We start from the raw sequence: 6,168 nt of genomic DNA on the forward strand, positions 1-6,168 counted from the left end.
AGTGCTATTTAAATGTCATAGAGCATTTGGAAGTCTTTTTTTTTGTTTGTTTTTTTTTCACAGAAAATCTAAAGCATGGGTCTTCGACTGGGGCAGAAAATCTATTATAGTTTGATCTCAAGCATTTTTTATTTTATTTTTTTTAAATATGCATTAAATAAAAAAGTGCCACATTTACTAACTGAGTGCATGCATGCATTTGTGAATCAAACCTGCGTGTGAACGTTTTCACACAGAAATCATGAATTTGTCAATAAGTTTACACAGAAATTTGGAACCAACTGAAAGCACAGACGACAGACTCTAGAAGCATTAAAAACATGGAATGTGTGAAGCCCATATATTTGTTATGCAATGTATTATTATTATTAGAAATGGAAAAATTAGTGACCCTACAATAAGTTTTACTTAATTTAGAGCAACAAAAAACATTGATCTGTGATCAGCAAGTGTTTTTATTGTCCCTCCCACAAAATGTATTAAGTAAAATGTAATGTATAAATAAATTTAATGGCTTTGAGCAGAAAGCATTATAACAAAGTATGTAATACATTAATATGGTACTACAGTATATGTATGTTTTACAGGGCAGACTTAAAATACTCTCTCTCTACACCAAGGGGTCCCTGGCCCGAAAAATTTAAAGACCCTAGATCTAAAATTATTTAAAACAATTGAGAAATATAAAATTTCTTACAAGTTAGCACACACTCATCTGCATATTTTAGGGAAAGTTTTATGAAGGTACAATTGTGCCTAAATGATTTGCATGCACAGAGTAAGATTTGTAAAAGCATAAATGAAGTTACAAGCGTAAGAAACGAATATTAGCTATAATTTAATGCTTTGCATCAGTGTAATTCATGTGTTGTGAATCTGTAATTTCATATTAACAAAGTAAATTTGGTGTGTATTGTTCTGACTTCCTTTTTTTCGTGCTTACACTTTTGGCACTGTTTTGCACCTAAACATGGCCAAAAACATTGCAAACCTGCAATCAGCGAAGCAAAGAAAGGGTGTCATGAACAGCAAAATGGATTGACACTCTGCAAATGTGTAAATGACTTGTGTTTGTGGCATAAATATTTTCCAGAAATAATCCGATATACACTGTTCCGTCTTCCCTTTGTTGCACTCACACTTTTGGGGAAATTTCTCACTGAAAAGAGTTTTGCAAGCACGAGGGGAAGGCGGGCCTACCTGCTTCTTGTAACCAATCAAATGAGGTTTTCCTTGACCAGTTTACTCTGACCTGATTGGTTTAATAACGTGACAGACAGCTTTTTCTTCATATGGCTCAACATCGTTCCTATGGGTATCTCTCCTTTCTTAAATATTAAACTAGCGCCTTTCTAGAGCTCAAGTACACTTAACAGTTTCAAATTTAGTACAGTTTAAAAACACATCATGCAAAGACATTAAAAAAAAACAGCACATTTCAGTTTCTTTATATCACATGAGCAGGAATATTCTGAACAGATGTACACTCGAGCATTTAAACATTTATAGAACATTTGAGGTTTATAAATGAATACATGGGAATCATAACGTATGAATTGTGTGATACATTAACATAGACATTTCAAGAAGAGGAAAATTAATATGATGTAGTATATTAGTTAAAGGAATATTTCACCCAAAAATGAGCATTCTCTCATCATTTACTCACCCTTATGCCATCCCAGATGTGTGACTTTCTTTCATCTGCTGAACTCAAATTAAAATTTTTAGAATAATTTCTCAGCTCTGTAAGTCCATACAATGCAAGTGAATGGGTGCCAAAATTTTGAAGCTCCAAAATCCACATAAGAGCAAATAAAAGTACTCCAGATGACTCCAGTGGTTAAATCAATGTCTTCTGAAGTGATATGATAGGAGCGGGTGAGAAACAGATCAATATTTAAGTCCTTTTTTCTATAAATTATCCTCCTTTCTCAGTCAATTTCCACTTCAGTTTCACTTTCCCATTCTTCTTCTTCTGTTTTTGGTGATTCACAGTCTTTATGCACATCACCCCCTACTGGACAGAGAAGAGAATTTATGATAAAAATGACTTAAAGATTGATCTTGTTCTCACCCTGACCTATCATTTCATGTCTGAACACATGGATTCATCCACTGGAGTTGTATGGATTACTTTTATGCTCCCTTTATGTGGATTTTGGAGCTTCACAATTTTGGCATCCATTCACTTCCATTGTGAGGACCTACAGAACTGAAATATTCTTTTAAAAATCTTAATTTGTGTTCTGCAGAAGACAGAAAGTCATACACATCTGCAATGCCAGGAGGGTGAGTAAATCACGAGAGAATTTTCATTTTTGGGTGAACTATCCCTATAATGTTACTCTCGATAAGCTCAAGATGCGCACAATAAACGGATACTGTAAATTTCGAGACCGTGGCCCTCCGATTTGAAATCAAACCATTTGCATTTTCATTCATAAGGTTTACATTTGAGTAATATTGGCTTCACAGACTCATAAATTCGTTGTAATTTTGGATACGTTTATTTACAAAGTCGCATTATTCTTGTGCTTGGATAATCAGTCAAACTAATATTTTTTCCTATTATTCAAATGAATTCATTATTCGAATTATTCATTCCTTTCCGAAAATGATATTCTGCTTCGGGCACATCCCTTCTGCCTGGTTTCAACACAGGATCCAAACCTGGGTCTCCCACACTGCTGACGGAATGTACTTCCAGTCATGCCACAATGGAAGGTAAATACACTGTGTAGCGGATGCAAAAATGTCTGATAGGAGTTGGAGCTTATCGGTGAGTTGGCATAATGTGGCCGATCATAGGGTACCGGAACTCTCAGAAACAACATGCTAGTCTAGTTTGTTGAATTTAAAGGGGCTTTGGTTATTTGCCAGCTGGCCAGGCTTAGAGGCAAGCTAGACCTACTGAAAACCAGCTTGCCTTGGCTGGGAGACCAGTTAAATCAGCTGAAACAACCTAAGCTGACAGGGATACTACATTTCAACCAAGACCATGACAAATAGTTGATAAGCTTATTTTCTCATTAAAGAAATAGTTGATGGATTGGGAGATTTGGAGTTTAAGAGAAAATATGACAGCAAGCAACAGACCTGAGATGTGAAAGCAACACAAGTCTGCTTGTTCTGCTCTGAGACACAGCAGCATGACACTATGGTCTTGATGTCACCGTGATTTATTTAGCGACTCGTGTTGTTCTCCACCATTAAATCAAATAATTAACAACTTGCACTCAATGGGAGATATTATTTAACTGTTCTGATGTGAAGAAGGAGATCGAGACAGAGGGAGCATGAGATGGAAAGAGGGAAAACCGTGGAGCGCTGTGGTAAATAATTTAACTATCACTAGTGGTGAAAAACAAAAGTGTGATTATATCTCACTTCAAACCTCAGCGGCCGGCTTGTTTACTTTAATAATGATGGTTGGCTGCAAATGCATCTCATGCAGTGTGGAGCCTGTTCAGCTGAACTAATGAACTCCTCAACATCCTTTTTTTCTATGTGCCATTAGATCTGAATGTGTTGGAATAAAGAGGGTGAGTTGTCTGTGCAGTCTGCCTCACAGCGCTCTCATACTGCACTGCCTGACATTTTAAATGTAGGGAGTCCCCTTTGTGTGACATCTGTCCTGTTCTCCGTGTCCTTGGTGAAGAATGTTTCCGCAGTCTCTGCTTTCCATACTTGTGATCGTTGTCAGTTTTCAGTTGCATGCAAAAGGCCATACAGAGGAGACAATGGTGGAATAAATTCTCATTACAGAGATGCCACTGAGAGAGGGCAAAATTGTAGCAGGGAAACGCTTTTTTATAGACTCTCAGACAATTAGAACAAATGACTGGGAAAGGGTCAGGTAGAAAGGGAAAGCTTACTTGCTTATTTTACAGGTTCTTAATCAGTACTTTCTTAGTCCTGATGAGACAAGGGTTTTAAATCTGCAGGCGCTGACGTGGCACTATAGGCTCTAAAACATTGATGACATCAAGACACATATTAGCACTGATGGACTGTTTCCTGATGGACTGTCAACCTACTTAATCAAGGAGTGCGATCATGGCCAATTCTTATGTTTTTAGGATCTTTACCAGGGTGTGAGGCCATTGCATTTTAATTGAACTGGTACAGGAAGTGACTTTGTGTTTGGATGTTAAGCCAGGACTAGGACAATTTTTTGACAAAAAGTTAAAAAAAATTCCAAGGCCCTTTTAATAGTTCACAAAAACATAGACCTGTTAACTTTGAAATATCAAGTGTATACTTTTCCTAATCTTATGAGAAGTAGTTATAATAATACTACTACTAATAATAAAAATCAACTTGATTATATGTTTCAAAAGTCATCCACATTGTGAAATCAGCAACAGTAGGTCAAAAGTTCTACTGCTGAAGTTGTTCTGTGCTTACTGAAATTCAAAATACTGCCCCCAGTGGCCGAAGCTGGAAGAGTTGTTGAACGCAGTTGTTTTAGTTGTAAATGATGTAATACAGTCAACAGGAATGCATATTTTATTAACTCTACATCCAAACCCAAACCATCAACCTAACCGTCAGTGGAGTAAAAATTTTATATTAGAGCAAAAATGCAACAGCTGAACCGTGCTCACCATTATTTATGTGTACGCAATTACTTCCTGGTTTCCACTGGATCAGAATCAGTGTTTTCCCGCCATCAGTAGCACCACATGTAAAGGTGAACATAAACTCAGCAAAAAAAGAAATGTGCTATTCAAATCTCTATCCCTATCAAATACTTTTATTTTCAGAAAACTTAAAATGTGTAAATATTTGTATGAACATAAAAAGATTCAACAACTAAGACATAAACTGAACAAGTTTCACAGATATGTGACTAACAGAAATGGAATAATGTGTCCCTGAACAAAGGGGGGATCAAAATCAAAAGTAACAGTCAGTATCTGGTTTGGCCACCAGCTGCATTAAGTACTGCAGTGCATCTCCTCCTCATGGACTGCACCAGATTTTCCAGTTCTTGCTTTGAGATGTTACCCCACTCTTCCAGGCACTTGCAAGTTCCCGGACATTTCTGGGGGGAATGGCCCTAGCCCTGACCCTCCAATCCAACAGGTCCCAGATGTGCTCAATGGGATTGAGAGCCGGGCTCTTCGCTGGCCATGGCAGAACACTGACATTCCTGTCTTGCAGGAAATCACGCACAGAATGAGCAGTATGGCAGGTGGCATTGTCATGCTGGAGGGTCATGTCAGGATGAGCATGCAGGAAGGGTACCACATGAGGGAGGAGGATGTCCTCCCTGTAATGCACAGTGTTGAGATTGCCTGCAGTGACAACAAGCTCAGTCCAATGATGCTGTTACACACTGCCCCAGACCACAACGGACCCTCCACCTCCAAACTGATCCCACTCCAGAGTACAGGCCTCGGTGTAACGCTCATTCAAACGCGAGTCCGACCATCGCCCCTGGTGAGAAACCGTGACTCTTCAGTGAAGAGCACTTTTTGCCAGTCCTGTCTGGTCCAGCAAAGGTGGGTTTGTGCCCATAGGCGACATTGTTGCCAGTGATGTCTGGTAAGGACCTGCCTTACAACAGGCCTTCAAGCCCTCAGTCCAGCCTCTCTCAGCCTATTGCGGACAGTCTGATCACTGATGGAGGGATTGTGCATTCCTGGTGTAACTTGGGCAGTTGTTGTTGCTATCCTGTACCTGTCCCGCAGGTGTGATATTCAGATGTGCCGATCCTGTGCAGGTGTTGTTACACATGGTCTGCCACTGCGAGGATGATCAGCTGTCCTTCCTGTCTCCCTGTAGCGCTGTCTTAGGTGTCTCACAGTATGGACATTGCAATTTATTGCCCTGGCCACATCTGCAGTCCTCATGCCTCCATGCAGCATGCCTAAGGCACATTCACGCAGATGAGCAGGGACCCTGGGCATCTTTCTTTTGGTGTTTTTCAGAGTCAGCAGAAAGGTCTCTTTAGTGTCCTAAGTTTTTATAACTGTGACCTTAATTGCCTACCATCTGTAAGCTGTTAGTGTCTTAACGACCGTTCCACAGATGCATGTTTATTAACTGTTTATGGTTCATTGAACAAGCATGGAAAACATTGTTTAAACCCTTTACAATAAAGATCTGTAAAGTTATTTGTATTTTTACAAAATTATCTTTAAATTACAATGTCCTGAA

The sequence above is a fragment of the Myxocyprinus asiaticus genome, chromosome 26, assembly GCF_019703515.2.
Source record: "Myxocyprinus asiaticus isolate MX2 ecotype Aquarium Trade chromosome 26, UBuf_Myxa_2, whole genome shotgun sequence".
Taxonomy (NCBI): Eukaryota; Metazoa; Chordata; class Actinopteri; order Cypriniformes; family Catostomidae; genus Myxocyprinus; species Myxocyprinus asiaticus.